A 24,331-nucleotide genomic window follows, 5' to 3' on the forward strand; every position below is an offset into this window, starting at 1 on the left:
TAACTGCACTCAGAACATGTTGGGCCAATCGAACAATATCCGAAGAATCGGCCCGCATGATAGCAAAGGTGATCCCAGTTGATATTCTGGTGAGAGAAGGACAATGCCTTTATGATCAAGCGTATTTCACGCACAAAGTGAAATTATCGCCAAGTGGCAGAAGAGGTGGAGCAAGTTAGAGAAAAGCCTACGGACTCCCAGAATCATATGGGATATTCAGAGATGGATCGAGCGACACCACGGCGAACTAAATAAGTTTCGATCTGATACAAGTGTTGAGTGGAGATGGAGGTTGTATTGTCCTAAGTGTCCGCAGAACATGCCTCATATCAATGACCGATTCAAAGAGCCTCATTAGAAGCTACAATTTTGGGAGCATTTCATATCCGAAAACATGATGGAGCATATGTTGAAATCGATGAGAATTTGGACTGCAGTCGAAAAGGTGATCGCAGCCCTCGATATGAAGTTTAGACAGGAGGAAGTCATCGGGAAGAAGGAACGACTGAGGAGTACGAGCGTGAAGACGAGTACAGGACAAAATTCTGATCCCGTCTCGCGACGTATGGGAGTCCCATGGTGAGAGTGTAAGGGGAAGAAGGTGGTTTTAGTGGGTAAGAATCCCACATAACCGTCAGAAGCCAGCGGTAGTTTTTGAAGCTGAAGGTATTGTATTGAATTTTAATAAGGTTGTGCTCAACACAAAACCTTCAAAAGGTAACAAACTCTGATGTGAAAACTGTAAAGGGATATTTATGTATATGCACAAAGCGCTGCCCGATATAATCGAAACAAGTCCGGAAACCGGAAACAGGGCGCTTCAGGTATGAAAGGTTTTGTTTGCTTCTTGTGTGAGTATATTTGTGTGTAGAACTATCCGATTTGTACGTAGCCCGTTAAAAATATGCATGTCAGCTTTAGTACTTCGGGTTGTAAATTTATACGGTAAAGACAACTTTGAGCTACTGTAACTTTTGATTTTGATCAAACTTGGAGATAATATGCTTCATATTATATATACTACCAACTTTTATAACTCTGAGGTAAAGGGGGATTTACTCAATTTTCCCAAAAATATGGTAATATACTATTATTAACTTCATTTGAACAGATATCCCTATGGAGAGTTTTTTGAGGCCTGGGCACCATATAGAGGCAGCTTCATGATTTTTTTCAGATTTCTTGGTTCGGTAGTTTCTGAGAATGGATCCGTTAATCATCACTTTCCACCTCTCCCACTCCCCGCCTTTTTAACAAATCTCATTTGATACCCGATATGACTATATTTGGTGAAAACAAGTTTTACACCCCCTTTCTACATATATGGGGACCCCCCTAATCTCAACGTAGAAGGATATCACTCACTGCATGTCTGGGGGTCCACAGGTCCCACCTTCTCACCAAATTCCGTATCAATCGGTATAGTCGTTTCTGAGAAAAGTGCCTGTGACAGACGTCTGTCTGTCTGAACCAATTTTAATAACACACCTAAAAAAGGAGATTCTGGTGAAGATTGACGAAGTAACATCTAAAAATAAACAAAAAGAAGACCAAAATCAGGACACAGACCGGAACAAAAACGCTAATCAAATAAAAGGCGATACTAAACGATTACAATTTCGAGCCAACAAAAGGAAGGATGATGTTTGCCAACAACCCTGTTTACCTCGTACTGTCACTTCGAAAATGTAGGAATATATATGTAAAGTAAAATTGACAATAAGTAAAACTATCATTTGATATTCTGTTCTGTGTTACGGCAACGTGCCATGGATGATGAACCAAGTCAAAATACAAAAAAACAATGCTCTCGACCGTCGAGTCCGCAGAAGAACCATAGCGAATGAAATAAACCAATGAGTTGTACCTATTATACGGTAAACCAGAAGCCGCTATCTATATCAGGGTTCGAAATCGGGTAGGATATGGAAAGTGTATAGACTTCAGAAGAATTCCCAGGTGCCAACTTAAAGGCAAAGTAGAATGTAGACGACTACCTGGAGAACCCGAAAATATAAGGAAGGACTCAGTGATTGATGCAAGATACACGCTGCTCGCTTTCCAAAACTGCAGGGTTTTCCAGTGCGGCGACTTTGATCTCATTAGGCAGGTTAGTTGAAGTTTAAAATGTGTGTGAATTCTAAATACTAAGGAAGCATGATTTTAAGAAAAAAAGTATGAGCTGCAGATATCTTTTATGATAACAGAAAAAAAAGGCTGAGCGAAGTGAGGCAGCGCAGAATTACCAACGAGGATTTTCGCGATACAAAATTAAAATTGAATTATTATCCGTACCGCATTACTTGACATAAACCTATTCGTTTGGCGTCATCGATAATCAAACTTTCTTTCTTAAGATTGTAATCACTATAAATTGCGAGATGTCTCAGTCCTCAGGATAGACAATTGCCAATACGAATGGTCAAGTATCCATCCTTTAATGCTACTATTAATTTCAAACAGCGCCCAATGTGGAGTTATACATTCCGTAAACTGACGCCCCAACATTCATTAGGTTTCAACCAGCGAACTTAGGCAAGGTAACCTATTCCACGTCCCAACTTCGGCTTGTTATGTCGGATAACAATACATTAGCTTCTCAAATTTTATTTTTGACATGCAATTCACTTTTAAAACTTAAGTTTACAGGCCATTTCTCTCAAAAAAGTGATCCTAAGCTTCTTTCTTCATCCAACCTTGCAAAGTAGAGTTCCCTATCCTTCCTGGTAGCATACCTCATAAAATTGTTATTTCCTATATTGGTCATGAGATTTGTCATCTTGTAGGTGATAGCCTTTCCGAAGATTTTGGATTTACAGGCTCTTTCCCGCCCTCTTTGCCATCTGAGGTCCTGAGGAGTATCTTTTCCTACTTCTGTGTGAAATGATTGGAAACTCTGTGCCTGAATATTTCTGGGCATAAATTGCAAGCATAGTTCTGAGGTTGAGGTTCTGCAGGTTGGAAAGTCCTTCAAATTTACTTTTTTCTTTTGCTTTACTTTTACTTGTGATTTTTTTCTTTTCTAATTTCTGATTTAGCTTCATAAACGTCCCTAGGTAAAATTTTCAATATGTTTGCCTTGAAATTTATATATTCCCTAGGTAAAATTTTCAATATGTTTGCCTTGAAATTTATATTTCTCATACATATTTGCGAACACATTCTTTTCTTGCAAACCGTCAGTGCCAAGTTTTGCGCAAGCCTTGTTTTTTTTTCAAAAAAGAACTATAAAAACCTCATATCACCCAGATTATTCCAGATATATTTGAACTCTGCAGATCATCATTCTTCCGTTCAACAAGAAAATTGATATTGGCTTGAAACCACAAGGAAAGATCCCGTGGATGGAAAGGCGCCATGGACGCATATATTGCTTCACGAGTTAAAGGGCTAGTTCGAGTGTGAAAACGTACCCAATGCCTTTGACCATACAACTCAGCAGATCGTTTTTACACTATAGTTCCTTATAGCTATACCCTATGAAGTTGTTTTGATGGAACATCGTTGTCTACGCATATCAACCACTTTCTTTTCAGCGTGGAAGCATTGACCAACAGAAACTTCAGGCTGCTGTGTTCATATGTACATCCCCTTTTCAAAGCTAGAACAGGAGACTGATATTGAAATTACGATTGTAGAATATATTTGAGTGGACCTCTTTTCGTGACGCAAATCATCACAAGCTAAAAGACCCAGTAAATAACTAGGATATCCTTGGACTGAGGCTGCACCCAAGCGAGAACGTCGATATCTACCATTTAGCCGGGAATTAGCTACTCAACCGGCAAGATAATTCCTTAATGGTTGATAGATTTGGTACGGCACGAGGACGTATAGGACATATAGGATAGGACATATGGAGATAAATTCTCTGTTTGCGGGTAATACGGGCCCACGTTGCTGCAGCAGGATATAGATTTAATTTAGCCGCTGGAATTGACGGCAGATTGTACATTCATACAAAGACTGGGTGAAGTCTTCAGTCTTCTGCTTCGGTTCTGGGTTTCCAAGCATGCACATAGACATTGGGCAAATTGGTGCCACCTAGAACCCAACCCCAGTCATCAGGGTGGTACTTTAGGCACACGCGACTGCACGTATTTCATATTAGCGCTGGAAGTTAACGTGGTGAAGCGGTCTGATTCTCCAGCTTTGATCAACACAAATTTCACTCTCCTAGTTAGCACAGAGACTTGTAAGTGGGTGTTTTATTAGGGCTACACTAAACCGCTAGTGGACCTACACGGTCAGCTTCGCCGTTTTTCTTAAAGTTTTGAAATAGCTCAGCCCTAATCTGGTTGCCTTATGTCAACCCCGGTAGTCACTTGGCCAAGTCTTAATTCTCCGAGTCATTAGAAGGCAACGAGCAAATAAGCACTTTGCACATGGCACTTTAAGGTTAATCCTTCATCCCTAAATGTGTTTTAGGTGCTGCTGAGTTAGCCTATTCTGAAAAAAAGCAAATAACTTGCTATATAGATTGCACGACATAAAGAAGATTTTCGTGATCATGGCTTCGACTGAAGTCGCAACATTCTGAACAGCGGTAACGCCTTGGACATTATTCTCGAGACTCCAGGTTCCTATTACCACTGTTGGTTTTTCTCCCGTTCTTTCAAGCTGGATCATTGAAAACGGATCGATCATGAGGCTTAAATCGTTGCCTCTAATTTTATTTTCGTACAGGATTCATCATTTTTGCTGTTGTTCCCTTCGCAACTTCGCTGCTAACAATCCTATGAAAGGAAACCGGTTGGCCAGTGGTACAGATTGCTCCGCCAAGAGGAATTTTGAGTAATTCTTTGGAAAAACGGAAAGTAGGATTACGACTGGTTTCCTGAGTTTTAGCATTGGGATTGGAAATATTTCCGTATGGAAGTTTGCAGTTTCTGTTCTGCTGCCACTATATAACAGGTGAACATCACCAAACATGTGCCATTGTTCCCACGCATACCAGCTCTTCCGCTTCTGCTCTCGAGGAGTCTGCGTCAGACGGTAGCACCTTGGTCAAACCCATTCGAATCCTCGAGAGAGGAAGAGCATAAACACCAACATCACTACCTTCAACCCCTCTGCCACGGCCGTCGTCATCGAGGAGAATTATCATAAAGATCACAGACCGTTAATGTGACAGTTTTAGTCAACTGAGAGAGAGGAGAGTTACAAAATTGCCTAGAAGACTTCCCCCTGTATGCTTCCAATCCTGGCTAGCACAGTGTTATTGAACCCAAATGCTGGTCAGATAGACCTGCGTCATGGTTGCCCATAATCAACCTGGATCATCATTTTGGCAATACTCGGTACCTCAGAGCATGACAATTGTTATTTTTTATTTTCTCCCCATTATTTTCAGTGCGACTGTACTTCTGTTTTATTATCATCATACTTAATACGGTGCAATTGATAAGCCTACAGCGGCGAAATAAGCACAAACCAAATACGAGCTTTATGACCACTGGGATTCAACCCCTAGTCAATAAGAGCGAGAGGCTGACGCTCAACTAAATCAACCATCGCGTCGTATCTTATGCATAAACTATCCATCTTTAAAAATTATATGATAAGATATAAGATAAATTATATGATAAGATATAAGATATAATATATAATATGTTTAGAAAATATTTGCAATCGTAGAAGTGACCTCATATCCGCCAAAAGTAACGACAATAAATTTTTTACCCAAAAATTAATGAATCTTCGACTAAAAACCGAATTTGTATGTTTGAATATTTGTGGACGGTTACCTAGTTCATACAGATCGCACCAATGTGGAACTATCTTATTTATAGATCGCAAGTTTGTTTGCTCTTTGTTAACATATATGTAGCAAATCAACGACCATAGCCAATCTATCGGCATCGCAGTTTTGTAGCGGATACGAGTGTCTGTTCCATTGTTGCAGAATTGTTGGCCGCCAGCCGCGCATAACTAGCTTTGAATGAACTTTCAAAAGCGGTTTAATTTTTCCATTTTAAAGATTTTTTATCAGAGCTGACGAGAGGCAGGCAGAAGGGGTTACTTCCGCGTCCAGGATTTTTCCGGAACCCGGAATATCCTGGACAACAAAATATAAATAGATTATACAATGAAATTAGCTGAAAAGATAATAAAGGGCTGGCGTAATTTTCACCTAGGGGCCAGATTTTCTTACTACAACCCTGAATATTACAGAATTTCAGACGATCTAATACAATGCACGTAATGTCGTTAAAGTTTATAAGATCAAAAACTTATAAGTTTTCATTGAAACCACAGAGACTGGGAAAATCGAACTCTTTTATTAAATTTCATTCGTGCCAAATGTGATTACAATAAAATAGAACCGATCACTTCTCTATTCCTTTTCAACTTTTCACAGGACGAGTTCCTCACGTTTTACGTGTGATATGAGTCTAAATTAAATTTCAACAAAGACTCAACTCAATATCCTTTTATATCGTTCCCTTTCAGCTCCAACTTCGAAAAGGCATCATACAAATTTCCCTCCGTTTTCCTGGATCGCTGGAGAAAACTGAAAAGTTGTGTGAACGTGAAATCGTCAATATTACAGTTGAGAAGTCATTTTGGAAGAAAAATAGATTTTCTCCGTGGAGGGTGTTCAGTTCAGCATATCCGTTTAAGGACTCACAAGTTTGAGCAACGGTGACGCTACAAATACGTTAAGATAGGATTAAGTGTGGTGTGCAGTTTACCTTTGCCACCGGAATCGGAAAGCACAAACAGTAAATTAAATCCACCCGAATGTGAGTGGAACTGTAATTGAATTGGCTGTGGTGGAATTAAACTTGGAATCATTGCATTTGAAGCTTGGTCGTGACGCTAGCAGCAATGATGGATGTTTGTGTAAATCAAATTGAATTTCAAACTTAACTTGGAGTGATTTTATCGAACTTAGTCCAAGAAGGGAAAAATATAGATCCATGATGAAACTGCGGCCTTTTGGCCAGAGTCAGGATAATTTCAACCGGTTCGCTAAGCAGTAACTAAGAAGTTCTATCGTGTACTGATACGAGATAATATTATTCTGCTGGAAACAGTAAAAAGTTTTTCTTCCTCCCTCGGGGACTGAATGGAAAACTGCGGGAGCCACGACTCTTGTCTATCATGGCAGTTAGTTTGTAATGATAGCCACACTCTGCGGGAAGTAACCCTACTATTAGCAAAACTTTGGGGATCTATACTGGGGTGTCGTAAGATACTTTCCAAAATTCAGGGTGTAATTCGAACTGTGCCCATTGGCTAGTTTACAGTTGGGGGTAACTACATGCATTGGAACGATGCCTCACTGATACCTAGCCACCTCAGCGAGTTAACCAGACTTAACTATACTACTGAGGACTATAAGCCAGCCGGCCTCTTAACCATCACACTTGGGGGTTTCAAATGAGTACTGCCAACAAAAATAAAAACAACAACAAAAGGTAACACCTTATATCGAACGCGAATTTATGCATCTGGTGGAGGTACATCTCATCTGCATTACTGATAACGAGATGGCAACAGTCAAGAGCGAAGAAGTTCGAAAGCCAGGTAGTGGAGTTAAGTTCAACACTGGTCTGCCATGAAGGCCAGAACCGGCAAAGATCAATGATCAGAAGGTAGGGACCAGTAAGAGTACGCCCCAGAGATGCAACAACCAAATAGTATCTTCACAATCAGAAAGAAGGACTCTTTTCGTGTTGTTTCCGATTTGATATTCAATGAGAATGCTCTTAAGTTTCATAATCATCTCACTTAATGCTTTCTGGGTGATAAGCCTACAGCAGCCGGACAATACAAACGTGACGATAACTATCCATAAGGACTGGAATTCGAAGCCCCACCTCAACTCAGTCAGCGCAGTTAAAGGCATTCGACTGAGTATTCTACCCAGATCAATTACGGAACCAATATTTGTGAAGATCAGAAATTAGTCGAAAACATTGTTTCCGCGCGTATGGATGTGTAAAGAAGCGTGTTTTGATGGCATACCCTTTCGATGAGGTCTGACATAGGTAGACTGCGCAAAAGAGGGCACTGCGTAATGGCTTACGATGATTGTCCTTAAATTGCCAAGCTTGAAGGGAGCAGAACCGCGCAAGGCGCAGTCCTCACATTCGGGGTGAATGACCAATTTTCGGAGGCAATCGAGAGCAACAAGTGCCGTGTTGGTTACAGGCTCGGTAGTATCTCGATTAACATAAACAAGGAACAAGTCGCGAAACCGGAAGCTGGACACTTCAGGTATGAAAGGTTTTGTTCTTTTATACAGAGATTTGACTGCGTATTTACCCCGATAGCACGTAGCACGTAATATATGCGTATTTTATGTGAAAATATTCACTTTCAAGTGATACTGACACTCAAGACTTGAATTTGCAAAAAACCGACAACTTTGGCCTACTAGAACTTTGTTAGCAATAATGCAATTTTCACCAAACTTGGTAAAATCAAGTCCTATATTCTCTATAGCCTATATTTCTGCAAAATTTCGTGGCACTAGGATGAACTTAAAGGGGGCTTTGCACTCAATTACTAAAAATTAGAGTAATATACTATTATTAACTTTATTTGAACAGATATCGGTAGGGAGGGCCTAGGTATGATAATATAGTGGCAGCCTCTTGATTTTTTCAGATTCGGTTAGGTAGTTTCTGTGAATGGGTCCGTTAAAGAAATGATCACTTTCAACCTCCGGCACTCCCCACCTTCCATCAAAACTAAGATCGGTTTCGGGAAGTACTAATCGAAACCTTTCATTTGATACTCCACATGAAATGATGAAAAACAAATTTACACCCCCCTTTTACATGTATGGGGACCCCCTCCCCCAAAATAATCAACGAAGGATTATATAATTCACTGTTTGCATGAGCGTTCACAGTTCGCACCTTTCCACCAAATTGGGTGCTAATTGCTACAACCGTCTCCCAGAAAAATGCGTGTGATAGACGGACAGACAGGCGGACAGACAAATGGACCGAAAGACAGACAGTAAACCGATTTTAATAATATTTTATTTTACACTACCCCTTAAAAAACCGATGCGTACTTCCGGGATTACTGAAGCGATCATGAACACGGTGGAGGTCAAAAGGATAGGAGCGAGCAAGGAGGTAAACTTCCCGGTTGTTGAGGAGGGAAGGCTGAACGATTTTGACCTGCATCTCCAAAACTCAGGAAGGTTCTGGGGGTTTAACGTGAGTAATAGTTGTGTGGGCATAATCGCACAGTCCTATGCAGATCCAAATTTATTTCGCTCAGATCCCCACCGTGACTGGCACGACGGTATTAGTTTATATTGAGCGCAGACTCAGCATTCATACTAGTGGATGCCTGGCCTATCTAACACCTGTGTTGCAATTACAGAATGCGACCCCAAAGTTGTGCGACGCATTTAATGCTTGAGCCCACAAGGAGTTCTGCTCGCGATTTGATCACAACCACAACCACCATGAAACTTCTACAAAGGGGCCAATAATAAATAACCGGCCCGGATACACATCACCCAGGATCTGATCGCCCTAGGCCCCAAAGCATTCACCTATTTTATCCACGACTAGCAAGTCGGTGTGAATGCAGCGTTTCTCGGTGCCACCAGTTAGAGGTTATCCTTTGGCCACTTACTGTAGAGTCAGCGGACAGGGTTACTACCCCATTTACCACCTTGCCACCCCTGAACACCAATCATAGCGGACAGAAAACCACAAGCGAATCTGGATGGCTCAGTGATTAAAGCTCTAGGCTGTCGGATACCAGTCTATTCAGCTGTGAATGAGAACCTAAGTCCAATCAGGGTAATAACCTCAAGTAAGCGCAATGTTGACCAGATTACCTCCTACATTGTACTGTGGTGTATCGTTACGGGCTTGAATAAACATTAACACAAGGGCTTGATCCAGTTCAGAGGAGGACGATGCTCTGATATAGGAGAAGATCTTCAATTATCAATGGAGACAATACCCAGCAATACGATAGTCCAGGCAAACATACACAATGCAAAAGCTGCATCTTCAGTAATTGCTAACGACAACATTGGAATAGCCCTAACTAAGAATCCTCGGTGTATCGGACTAGAACCATGGAAGGAATATGCAGACAATTTGGATGTTTTCAGACTCTCTGACTGGAAACTTCGCGGCCGGAACGCCAATGACAAAACTCTTGAAGCAGACGTATCACGTCTACTTTCCAGGAGACAACACAGATATCCAACTACAATAAGTAGTTAGATTGGTAAGACCTTCGCTGATGTCACTTCACCCAATGCCAAAGCGCATATCGAAATCTGGGGAAACAGAGACACCAACCTAAGGAGAGAGAACTTTATCCTTAGTAAAAGGTTAGGAAATATGCCAAAATTCAGCACTAAGTGCGAGGTTGAAGGTCCAAGATATAAAACTCACAAAAAAAATAACCGGCTCTGTCATACGCGGTTCTTTTAAGTTAAAAGTTACCAGTAATCTTTGATCATAGGGTATATAAAACTCATCAGGATAGTGGAGGTATTTGAAGAAAGATAGTGTTTTGCATTGAAACCCTCTACGTCCTCCAGCCAAGACTGGAGATTTCGCCTCCAAATTTTTCGGCGATTTTACCTCGCTGCAGGACGTGACTATCGTTAGTAACTATTGATTCTTAAACATTGGTTTGGAATGTATGAATATTCTGTTTTTAGATCTAAGATTTGATAATATTTTATTATTTTTGAAATAGCGATTGTGTACAGCTTTTGCCAAATCCAAAATACTTTCCAAATAGCTACTTCGCCAATACTCTCTGAGATCCTCGTTTGTTGTAATACTAAGGCACGGACTCTACTGGTGGTTTAATAGGCTTGGGTGACAATATAACAAAATCACCGCTGGCTGAAAATATGGGGGAAATAAATGAGAAGTTTTCTCGCTATCAACGACTTATTTGTTTTTATCGAATTTATGTTTTCCCTATGCTATATTTCGCAAATGCTTTGCTCGAATCTTTTAACTGCAGCCAACCTATTTTACAAGGAATCGATTTCGTCTAAAAAGAACTGAAGAACTTTTCCGAGACAAAAACGGTCATAGTCAAAACTTCTTGCCATGAAATTCTGCTAATTGCACGAAATCTAGGACGATTTAATTTTGCTTGATTTATGACCATTTATCCCGACATGAAATTGCCGTAATAGTAGCACAAATTTACTCAGTTTGCATAATAAAGGATATCAAAGGACACGAACATAGCAGGTAAACTCAATTACGAAGCCTTTTCTTCCTCTGCGAAATTATTCTTTATGGTCTCTTAGACTGTAATAAGCTCCAGTTTCCCTAATAGGTCAAGATACAAGGCTTTTAATAAGAGAATGGCACAATGAATAGATCTTCCATTAAGTCCCTCCGTCGCTCACAGTGCAGACCAAATTAAGGTCTATGCCCCCGAAATATGTCAGCCAACGACTACTTTCTTCCACATGAAAACAATAAGACTCCACACATGCCAGAAACGACTGAATGAATAAATGAATAGACATGAATGAATGTACTGAACGTCAGAGCCAGAGGAACCCAAAAAACAATAGTCTTGTGCAGCACATAAGCACACACACTTGAGGTTGATCCTTAAGGCTAAGCTTGCACACAGTGGAAACTGAGAGGTCTTTTTACTACCCGGCAAAGTTTCCTAACAAGCAAACCGGAAATGAAAATGAATTCCTCCACAATAGTTTCACACTTCATAAAATATTGTGCCGCTCCTACACTTGCGGTTCCCTAAAGAAGGTTGCCCGAGTGAAAGGCTGAAGTATGCATTCTCAGTACAGACCATTGAAAGTTCCTCCCAGTCCCCTACGTAGCTCCATGTGTTTTTGATTACAAAGCTTCGAGGGGGTGGATTGAAGTTGAAATTGTAACCACTGCCACGTGGGAATGACGAGTGTGTAGGTGCCGGTTTACGTAAGGAAGACTTTGAAATGCATATTGTTAAATTGCATGTGCTTAAGAGCACTGGTTTTAATCATCTCAAGTGGATTACGGCAACAGCTTATGGGGATTAGTCGCGGCGTTACAGCTCTGGATAAATTGTCATCTGCGACCTTGCGGATAATGAATTAATCTTCACAGGGCTTTGTGTTGTAAGCATCGACGAAAATAATTGTCTTTGGTAAATGTCCGCACGTCATTCTTGACCTTTGCATTGGTGGCTAGAAATTCTGCCACTGGCTACTGAGCTTGATTTAAGATTAAGCACCAAAAGACTAAATAGGATAAGTTACTTTAGCAATCGATGAACCTCTTCGGTGACTACAGTCTTCCTCTCAACCTGGAAGTCTCCCATTGAGGAAGTCAGCATTGTTTTCCTTGACATAAGCAATTACGGAACAGTCTCTGGCTACATTCTCCTCTATTGTTCTGTAACAAAAATTAGCTTGGGCACAATGTTCTACATAACGTTCTAATGGGGTATTTACGACGCAGTTGGATTATTATGATACACTTCGAACGCAAACATTACATCGTAAAATCCGTAAAATCCTCTTAAAGATTATTTTCATTACTACTTTCGGAATAACAAACCGAAAAGGGAAGGCAAATGCTGTGAGACGTTAAGTGATGCTATCAAAATAATTATCTCTACCCTTGACCCGCAAGCTCATTCCATGAAAACTTGCTTATTCAGAAAAACATTACTCTATGCTTCCGCAAGCTGGATGTGTAGGGAGGGAGCTGCATTAATGTCGTCTGTCTGATTCAAAATTTTCGAATTAAATGTTTTTATGAGACTGTACCTATAGTGGTACAGATTCAGCGGGGACGTATGGCGCCATGTCGTAAATACGGTGTACAAGAATTCATTCTTTTGATGTTAAATGGAGCGAAAACTTATTGTCAGGAGCAGGGAAAGGCCCCTTGTGTTTTTCTTAGACTTTGAACAGACAAATGGAGAAAATTATGTTGAGTGCTTAAAAAACAATCATAATTTAAGTTTGGAATGAAAATTTTTTGTTACATAAAAATGGCATACATTACACAGAACAATTTTGGTTTGATTAAATGCGAACCAAAGTACGGAGCAGCCATTGACACGGAATAAAAGTGCTTCCAACCCAACTGGGTTTGGATGAGTTAACGTTGATAAGACGACTCGGCTCCGAAATTTTCCCAATGAAAAAAGTTCCCGGAATTTTTGCCAACATCTCCTCCAACAACGTTTTCTTAACATCGGGGCTGGATGTAGTGACAAAAAAGCATTTTCGCGAAAAGCGAATGGAGATGGCGAAATAGCCCGTAAGGATATTTGGGAATGACATATTCGGAAAATGGCTGCACTAAAATTTACTTAAGTATATTTACAGCACAAAAATTGTTAAATGTTTTGAAGGAAAGAGAAGAGGAGACACTTACAGTGAAGTACAAATACTTATGACAATATTACGTAGATCGTCTGCCTGCTACCTCAATGAGATTTTGCATGGTCGTTCGACTATGCTGCAAATCCAACAACGATAAAATTCGGAATGATTGCATCTATTTTTTTATGAAATACTTCATCTATGATTTCTGAACATGAATTGAATTGCCTTGTCGTTTCAGTGGATGAAAGATCTGACATACCTGGCTTGAAGACACTGGATCAATCTTTACCCTGACCTTGAACTTCTCCTTGTGTTCAGAATACTGCTGCTGTAGCTCAAAATGTGGTCCAAACCCCAAAAACATCAACTAGATGACGTGTGATACAAATGGACCTTTCTCGGTTATGGTTTTTGATAAAGATTTGAAGATATTCTCTTATAAAGTGTCTATAATCCATTGGCTATTGGAAATTGACCGTGAAACCCATTTGACATATGCTCATGCCATTCGAAATTGTGCCTATTTTTTTGTCAAAACTCCTCATGCGTATTGGGACCCATTTCCATCTTAGTAAAGACGTGAGCTAACAGAATTTTAATATTTAGGACCCTGAAAATCTCCGTTTCATTGATGAAGAACCACAGCGTAAAGCTTAAGGTTGCCCCATACGACGAGATTCCCAGGAGATTTGTCGCTCGCATCTGATTACCGAAGATCCGCACGGATAAGGACAACCTTGTCCAATCATTGCACCTTCAAGACTCCAGCATCCCCATGGACGACTGGATGGAGATCAAGGAGGCGAAGCTTCAGGTGGACATCCACACTTTGTGCTCATCATACATATACGGAGAGTGCCTGGAGTCGAATTATAAATTGCAGTTCATAGCCAGGATGACTTCACGAAAACGGACCACAACGTGAATCCAGTCGACGCCGCCAACTAGCTGTTGGAGGAGATAAAAATCGACAGTTCGGTAGAGACAAAACCCCTATGCAAACAGATCATGCTGAGGGTAGCACAGATAAATCTACAGCACTTGAAGTGCCTCTCAGCTAATCTGCAAGTCTTCCTCTCAGAAAAAAATGGACGTCGTATTAATGCAGGAGCCATAGATCGGAGAATACCTTGTATATCTCCAGATGAACTGCAACATTTGAAGTTCACCATCGCAGTAAAGAAGGCCAACTTTTTAATAGGCTAAGTCCCCCATCCAAAATCTACATTTTGTGACGCGAGTTTCTCTTCAAGTGTATTATTAACACAACCGTATCGATGTTCAACAAGGCAGCACACCAAGCTCCCAGTTTCCAAGTTCGGACAACTGTGACGATTTGAAGGAGGTCCTTGATACTACCCTATTAACCGACTATGGGAGTTTCATGTTGGAGAACTGGAGAGTATCCAATCAGAAATCCTTCTAAGATCACAGTTGGATACTTTTGAACCTAAATCTCGCTGCAGAGATGTATCAAGAATAAATAAACTCACCACGCGCGAATTGGCAATAATGGCACGACACACAAACTGGAGTCAATGGTTAGGGCTCTCATCTCATAACCTACTAAATACAAAAAGGTTGCCACTACGTTCAATTTCAGGAAGCTGACCAGGGACGTCTTACACATTTTTTACAGGTACGAACAGTGGCAGCCATGAAAGGACTGCCAGAGGAGGTACAAGTAGACCATCAAGAGTGCCAGAAAGCAGTCCTGGTTTAAAAGTACCAGCGAATTCACCTCAATAAAATTCTGGTGAAGGAACATAACATCCCATCTTTTTTTAAAAACTCGGATGGCCACCGAACGGAATTCCCCTGAGGCAGGGGAGGTACTAGTTGAGACGCACTTAGCCACTAGCGACGAGGACTGTGAGAGAAAATATGCAGCCCTAGTCCCTGTGAAGTAATCAAACCGCTAACTGTCAAGGGTCAAATCAGCTGGGCTATAAAAAGCTTCCCTGCATAAATCTCCGGGCCCAAATCGCATAATGCCAGTCATGCTACAAAAACAACAAGAAAAGGTTGTGCCGTGGCTTGTAGAGATTTATTTACCGGAACTGCTTTTCTTTTGGGTACGTACCAAACTCTTGAAGGCGAGTCCGCGTGGTTTTCATACCGAAAGTAGGCAGGCACGGCCATGAGTCCGCGAAGAACTTTCGAGCAAATAGACTCTGCACCGTGACTTAAACATTCATGGAACATCATGGAATAAGCACAAGAAAGCCTATATAGCCTTCTACGCCTGCAAGAGGACGTTCACAAGGAAGTGGATCCTTCGGCCAAGGATGGTTCTCTATTTGTATACGACCGTGGTTTGTCCCGTTCTATATGTTGAGGCAGGGGATGAACAGAAACTACAATAGAACGAAGCTTAATAAGAGTTCAAGGACCACGGCGAAGGTGCTACAGGAACTCTGTAGTCCCGCCTTGCAGATGCCGTACTCACCACCTTCTCCCCCTGGTCCTCCACATTAAATACCCTGTACCGTACAACGCTGTTAGACTGCGTGAGTTCTGTAGTAATATCCTAGATGAACTACCTCGGAAACTCTGGGCATTCGCAACGGACTATGCTAAGCACAAGCCGATCTTCACAAGAAATTTTCCGATATACTTTCGAACCACGCGACGGTTATGGCATTGTATTCGTCACTACCGGATCAAATATGTCTCGGATACACACAGTGTAGCCGAGTCGTACGGTTTCCCAAGATTCGCTAGTGTATTTCAAGTGGAAATACTGGCGATATTGTACACCTATCGGTGAAAAACGGTGGGGTTCGGATAATACCCTCCCACTCTGACCGACCGTGGCCATTCGGGCTTTGTACTCAGTGGTGATATCCTTCGGCCTGGTGAGGTAGTGCAAGGACGCGCTAAACAATCTGGGCACAACACTCAAACCCCGCCCGTAGACTGGCGGATTAGCCAGGCAAGGCTTTGGGAGTCCCCCGGTAGACACAGTGTCTCAGTTCAGCTGACGAATGCTAACCATTTACATCAGTTCAATAAAATTGACCCGATCATAAGAGCTTTTGGGCCAAACCTGTGCAAATGCTAATCTGCACGATGAAACTGACCTATAGGGACATATTTTACAATTCGCGTTGCCGAGTATGGGGAAAGGAGGACATTGCGGTAAATTTCCGATTTGACATGTTCGTCGATCACAAAGAACACCAGTTGTGGACCGCCATTTCATCCATGTAGCTTTAATGCGCGAAGCAATTTAATAACGTAATTTTCCATGGGCTGATCGCGTTGACCTGAGGTATTTAAATCGCTCAGTTCTGGGCAGATCACTGCCGCTGACAGTGATCATGCCTGTTTCATGGGGATCGGCCGTCAAAAATTCAATTTTGTTTAGATTCAATTTGAGACCGTATTGGATGAGGCGATCGTTCTATTTTTGCACAAGTTGCTCAAGATCATTTTTGCTATTAGATGTTAGGAAAACGTCATCTGCATAAAACAGTTTATAGGGTGCTGGCAAACGGTCAAACGCTTTCTCTAGATCCAGAAATGCAATGTAAAGAGGGCGATGTTTCTCATGGTCTTTTTCCATAAGTGACCGCGCAGCGTGTATTGTGTCAGTAGTTCCGCAGTTTTTGACAAAACCGGTTCGATTCACGGTTATTTCAACGATTTCGCAAATACGGTTGTCAAGAATGGGTTCAAAAGTCTTCATGGTATGGGATAGTAACCGGGTCCGGCAATAATTTGAACATTCTACTGGACTACCTTTCTTTTTCCATATTGGAATTGTGGTACTTTCTTGCCAGTGAGATGGTGTTCTACCTTCCTGAATAATCCGATTAAAGTATTCACTGAGCCATAGCGTGGGTCCCAGCTGTTCACTTTCCAGGGAAAATCGTGGGGGAGCTGATGGGCGTTTCATGGGGCGTTTTTGGTCAATGATAGGATGAGGGGGAGGGGCGGAGTCTCATTTTTATCTAGGTCAAATGAATCATTCTTCCTTTTCCAATATCCAAACGAAACTCCCCCAGTAAAGGGAAGCAAACGAGTAAAATACGGCAAAAAAGTCTGATAGTATTCGACAAGAGCTACTAATTTAGGAAATAGTGGAATCATCAAAGAAAAGCCACCACTGAAGGCAACCTTGGGATTACTCTACTTCCCTTAGGGCGAATAACCGCTCAATCACCAAAAATTTGCTTTGTTCTCCTCCCGCAAGCGGTGGAATGTTGGGGAGGTTAGGTAAAATTTCAAATGAAGTTCTACGCGATGAAATACAACGAGAAGAACGACCCGAATCCGAGTTTATGATATTGCGGAAAGTTTATCAACTTTCTTCGGAAAAGTGGGCTAGCTCATTGCCACTAATGGGAACACCGGTTGAATCCAGGCGCTCGAAGAAAACCACAGATACCACCTCTGATAAATACTCCATCGGACACCAAACCATTTTGCGCATAAGCTGCACGGGTATCTTCGCAGCACTAGAAGTGATGCCTACAACCAGATACCCGGGATACCTGAGATACATGAAGATGTTCCGAAGACATCAGGAATAAGACCACTTGGCCTATTCGAGTTTAAGGTAAGTTACAGCTTCATAACGAAACATAAGCGTCCAAAGGATGCATAGATGTCTCGATTCGGGGTTTCTGCTTTTGCGGGTGATTTTTGGTTGCTTCAAACGGAAGAGAATCAAAAAATACTTCTGAACTGTGTTTGACAGGCTCCAAGAGTGTAGTGTGATCATCATCGCATCGAAATGGATTTCAAATGGAGAATGTGTTGAACATCTTCGATTTCAAGCCACTCTTGGGAAGAGTCAATGCAGTGTTGGAATTCAATCATCGATGAACTCTGACATTTCTTAGATATAATTAATTTTTATCGACAATGCCTGTCCCCGCTACGCTCCAAGCCTAACTGCATCAATTGCTTGACAGAAACAAGAAGAAAGCTGAGGGAACTTCGAATTTGAGGTAGTATTCGAGGAGCAAAAACCAGCAGGCAAAGTGTGGTAAGCACAACGGTATCGTATATAAGACTTACACTTCGTAAAATGTAAATTCAGTGGATCACAAGCTGAAATATTGTTATTATCGCAGCTCTCTTCCAGCGGAAAGGGTTCCCTTGGCCCCCACTACTTTCCTTAGAGTGGCTCACTCCCCGACCAGTTTTTGTTTTCCGACCATAAGTCGTCCATAGTTTCCGACATTAAATAATTTGAGACAATTCCTTGATTTTGTAGTTAAAGTATCCTGATGTTTAGCTTAGGATTTTCTGCCAAACATTTTTCTGGGCTTATTTATTGTGATTGTGTAGGTCTCTCTGGAATGCCATGGTGAATATTTAAAGATGTCACAAACAGACGAAACCTCCAGAATCTTTACGAATAAAGTTTCATAACATGATTTTATCGTTTGATACTCACATTGGATTTCCCAATACAATACGTAGTATACTGGAAAAAAAGAAAAATGAAGCAGATTAATAAGAGGTGAATACATAATGGAATATATTAAGTTTATACAAACGTAAATTTTACTTCAATAAAATTCAACATAATAACAATAATTAATAGCCCAAGACTCTAATTTCAACTTCCCGCTTAAAGCGGGTTAGAGCCTTTGATTTTTAGACAATCGTACATTAAGCGATGTAGTCATGCATTGCGCTTGCCCTGGATTTGATTCAAGTACTCATTCATATTAGTACAACGATGATGGCATAATATGAGAAGGTCCTTCGTAACTTACTTTCAAATACGAGAAGTCAAAACCGCAAAATTGTAGCCACTGATTTTGATGGACTTACAATACAAACACAGGGTGAGCATGTCCTGCTCAAGCTGTCACGGAACACGATGCTTGAAAACACCGGAAATGCATCCACTTTCCAAGGGGAAGCCTCAAACTCAAAAGTCATATGTTAATTCCATATTAGCAAGGAAGCTGGCTCAACATCGCAGACCGCAGCCGTGGTTCCATTCTTTAATATTCGCTTGTGTGATATTTACTATCATTTTTCAGTATCTGCTCAGATCAACAAGCACATTGAAAGGTACAATGCAAAGCAGAAAAACGCTGAGAGGATATGATTGAAGCAGATAATCTGAGCATTACGATTCGAAAATGATGGAGTCGTTTAGGCAAGGACTCTCCTATAGGTCAACATTCCATGTGGGCTACTACACAAATGAAGATGAAAATGTACTTAGGCTACATAGCTAAATAATATTTTTTAACAAGTCGAGAAACCAGAAGCAGAATGCTTCAGTTATGAGAGGTTTTGTGTCTTTCTTATATAATAACATTTGACTGGACATTTGTCCCATTAATACCTTGGGCGTAATGTATATGCATATATTATGTCAGAATATTCACTTTCGCGTGCTATTGGCATTCAAAGTCTTAGAATTTGCATTGAAGCGACAACTTTGACCTACTATGACTTTGTTAGTAATAGTGTGATTTCAACCAAATTGCAAGAAGGGTTGCCTTATATTATAGTCTATATTACTGCAAACTTTCATAAATTTAGGATGAACTTTTGCAGACAATTACTAAAAATTACGTAATACACTACTACTAACTTAATTTCAACAGATATCGGAATGGAGGTTATTTCAAAGCCAGGCAAGCTATAGTGGCAACTTCGTGATTTTTTATAGATTTTTCAGTTTGATAGGTTCTGAAAATTGGCCAGCAAACGAAATGACCACTTTTCAGTTTCGCACTTCCCCCTTGCGCATTAAATGCCAGAAATGGGACCAAATTTAAAAAGAACCACTCGAGGCCTTTTATTTGATACATCACCTGACTATGTTCAATAAAAAATGTTAAACCCCCCGTTCGCATATATGGAGACCACTTCCCCCTAAATTCGACGTTACCGCCTTCCCATCAAGTTTGGTGTCAATTGGAATAACCGCTACTGAGAGAAATGCATTTGATAGATGGACATACAGACTGACAGACTGACAGTAAACCGATTTTAATAGGGTTTTGTTTTATGCAAAACCTTAAAAAACTACCTTTTTCCTCATACGTGAGCATAATATCATAATATTATGCCGATAACGGATGCCAGCATCTTCTCTTTCTCTAATCTTTGCCCTCTTCACAGCAGAGTCAGCTAATAACAGATGCCAACACATCTATCTATTCCAGTTGCCATGGATGTCTGTGTTTGCCCTGCTGCCTTCTCGCTGCCGTATGTTAATCATTTGCGCAGGGTTTAAGTAAGATAATAGTGCAGCTGAGAGACCATCTCTTGTTTTATGTTTTACTATGTAGTTCCGCCCAAAACAAGTAAATTTGAATCATTCAGTTGTGTTTATTAATATTGGTGTGATTTCTACCAAACCTTTCAGTATGGTGCTCCATTTATAACCTATATTATTAACTTTACGGGGAAGGGTTGCGGTAAATATACTATTATTAACTTTATCTGCGCAAATGTCTGGATGGAAAGTATTTTCATACGCAGGCATCATACAAGAGCATTGCCCTGCCTTTTTTCAGATTTTTGAGTTTGATAGTTTCTGAGAATGAGTCCTTGAAGTATATAATTAGTTTCTAACCTTCACACTACTCCAATTTACAACTCATGTGGCAACAGGCTTCAGAAAGTTATAATCAAGATCTTTTATTCGATATCCCACATGACTGTAGGTGCATGGCGAAAAACAATTTTAAACTTCTGTTGTGCAAATCCGAAAAAAAAAACAAATCCAATCCCGTCTCGCTAGCCTTCACCAAGAAAAAATTCGCAGCGCCGTAACAGATCAAGCAACGTATCCCAATCACCCGACATCCATGTACGATTCGCACAAATGGTCGATATTTTCGCAAAATGTAAGAGGTTTAAGAGCTAAGCTGGCTTAATGGCATCATATCATCGCTGTTGCAGAAATATAGCTTGGTAGCATCATATTAATCTCCGAAGTCCGCGAAGGTGTTTGATCCTTAACTCAATCTTCCAACATTCTCATCAGTTTTGCTGGCTCCATTGTCAATTCCCATGTAAATCCTGTAAATTACTTCTCTTTCGTGTTTTCCTACTTGCCCCTGCCTCTTCCATGTCTCTTTTAGGTGCAAACTCTTCTGAGTCGCTCGCTTATCCTTTCCTGGAATGAGCTCCTCATTCGTAAACTTAACACCAATATTGGATCCGGAGGGTTCAAGCGATTAGAGCACTGGACTGTCGTAGCTAAAGGTCGCGGTTCAAATTTCACTGGTGGCAGAGGGATTTATTATAATAAATAAATAAATAAAATAATAAATTTTGTTCAAAGATCATCTTCGAATTTCAAAATTATGGATAACTTGTTGACCGCGTACGTTGATCACCTTGTGGTGGAAGAGCAACTTGACTTTGTGAAACATCAACTTCATGCTTCCAACCTTCTCCACTTTATCAACTTCATCACTAGGTCTTAATTGACGGCAGGTAATGTACCGATTTTTTTCCAAGGCTTTAATTCCGTCAACCACAACATACTCCTATCCAAACTCCCTTTGCTCAATTTCTGCCCTCCCTCCCCCGTCAACAATAACATGGTTCGCCTGCTTCCACTCCTTTCTATAGTTCCTAGGGTCTATTCAAGCCTCCACAATTTTTATTTTTTATTAATCACCTTCACTTTTTCCTCACTTGCCCGCGCTTACTTTGCGGAGACGTCCTTAAATTGTTTGCCTCTATTTCGTCACCCCTCCAACTTAGATGCTTCAATGTGTTGACGTTCGGTGAACAAATTCGTGCCAAATACTCACTGAAACTCTTTTCAACATTCTTCTCCTAATTTCTTGATGGGCAACTTTTATCATTTCTAAGCTTCTATTGAGACACAGATGTAATTGCGTTTTCCAAATATTTGGTCTTATCTTAAGTTTCTCTTCCGACTTCAATGCAATCTTAATTAACACTTTTAAGCTCCCTCGTTTGGAACATCCTTGAATATTGTTCAGTAGTTTGGTCTACCATCCGCAATTGTGGCCGCGTTTCTCCTCCAAATTCATCCGATCCCTCTAGTTTGATCCCCGCATGGACTATTCTTCCCGACATTGCACTCTCACTTTCCTTTACCTGCAATAACGCCGAACCTATATTGATATGTGTACCTTTTACAAGCTCTTTAACCCCTAGATGGGCAGCTCTTTTCGCTGCGATATTATTTTCCGCATTGCCTCCCTCCACGGAGCATGATTTCGACCTTCATTCCCTATAGTTTCGTTCTTTCGATTCTGTTTCCCATGTTAATTGTAAGCGTAGAATAAACTGTTGGCTTGCTCCTTCCTCCGAGGACAATACATAATTGGGAATTCGATATTCTGTGTATTGTTCCTTTAAACAAATAAATTAATAAATGTATCGGGACCACTTTTTAGACTGGGCGTAGGACGATATCATCCATTCCATCCGCGGGGATCATACCTCCGAGCTGCATTAATATGCTAAACCGTTTCTAAGAAAAGTGCGTATGACAGACAAATTTTGCTTGACACAAAACCTTAAAAACGATGAGTACCTGAGAAGAACATTCAATCAGGAACAGACTACAGTAATGCGCCCAATATAGAATCCTTCAACGAATTATTGGCAGTGAAAAATTTAGAATCGCCGCCATAAGTTTATCAAAAAAATGACATAAGCGAACCTAGGATGCACCAGGTAAACTAGGCCCCTCATGCAAATCACAGTATGTAATGTGGCTTTCCAAAATTACAATGGACAGGCATGGGCATCCTTTTGTGGCCAGAAATCTCTTTTTAACTCACTGATAGGAATCTAAACCGCAAATATGGTCAACCGCGTTTGAATACAGCAATCTGCAAAATGTTAATTCCAACAATCGTTCAATGTCCTGTTCGAACCCATTCAAGCAATCTCTAAGGGCCAGTTCCATGCTTACAACTATTTTCCATGCCCCATAACAACACCTCTTATAATATTCAAGAATAGTATTTAGGTCAAACGTTAAGCATGTAGTTATACACTTGAGGGTGATTTCGCCATCAGAATCCCATGAACCACTCCAGACTATCAGAAAATCACCGGCATATCTGCACAGAGCTTTTTGCCTAGCATTCGTGCTTCTTTTAGGTTAGAAACTCGCTGGCTGGATCCGTACAAAGCCTTGCACTCCATTATCTGCTCACCCTCGCCGTGAGGAGTCTATAGCACAATACTCTTCAATTAAAAACTTGCTGATAGAACAGTTGTACCCGTGGTGCTGTGAAATAATCCGAATGCCATGTACCAGAACGCTGTCAAGCCGGTCGAGTGGGAGAGGAAGCTAGAAGACGCGCCTTATCTACATACTATCGATTCGAGTCATGCAAAAAGAGTGCACTTGTAAAAGGTCAATTGAATGTTGTTGGCGAATGGAATATGAGCGTGGAGCGGGGGCCTTGTTGGGGTGGTGATGATGCAGTTGTGCTCGGCTCGGGAATCAGCCAGGCGGCTGACCTACGAGGGCAAATCGCTGCGATAAAAAACATAAACTGGGGTGAATCCGCCTCTACACGATTGCAGGAACATTATGGTGCCCACTGACACTGATGCTGAGCCAGCCAGAATATGCAGCTGAAATATGTACATGCATGTATTCGCAGAGTCTGATATGACGCCAGAGATAATGGTCTCGTTTACAAAACCTCGGCGTATTTCTGGATGCTCCTTCACTTGACTCCGGCATGCATGGACTCAGCCAACCACATAAAATGTACCAAATTTCTGCCACCGCACATATTTGCTTTCACCAAAGTTACACAGAATAACATTGTTTGGCAGATAATACGAAATGATATCTTGACAGGTTCATGGAAACTCCCTTAAAGTGGTTTTCCTTTTTGCGGGTGCAAATATTTGCCAATGCTGGGAAATTTAATTTCTCGCATTTCTTTGGTGTTGTTGCACTTTTTGCCCACCTGAGGAACTGAGGAAGGCTTTGAATCGATTGCAAATGGAGCCGCGCTAAAATGGACCATCAAATGCTAGATGTTTTGATGGGTTCTTGTGCGCTAGTGTTTCAAT

General features: G+C 41.0%; 1 protein-coding gene across 2 annotated transcripts in view; it reads right to left on the reverse strand.

Moving 5' to 3' along the window:
* The window catches only part of LOC119657977 (loricrin), a 97,339-nt gene that overhangs the window by 40,269 nt on the left and 32,739 nt on the right, over positions 1-24,331 (reverse strand). Inside the window, exon 2 of one of the 2 annotated variants that reach the window (XM_038065188.1) lies at positions 18,726-18,755. The exons of the other annotated variant lie outside the window; for it this stretch is intronic. The gene's annotated coding sequence lies outside the window, so the exon portion shown is untranslated. The remainder of the gene's footprint in view (positions 1-18,725; positions 18,756-24,331) is intronic. 2 annotated transcript variants of the gene reach the window in all.

This window comes from Hermetia illucens, chromosome 5 (assembly GCF_905115235.1).
Source record: "Hermetia illucens chromosome 5, iHerIll2.2.curated.20191125, whole genome shotgun sequence".
In the NCBI taxonomy this organism is placed as follows: Eukaryota; Metazoa; Arthropoda; class Insecta; order Diptera; family Stratiomyidae; genus Hermetia; species Hermetia illucens.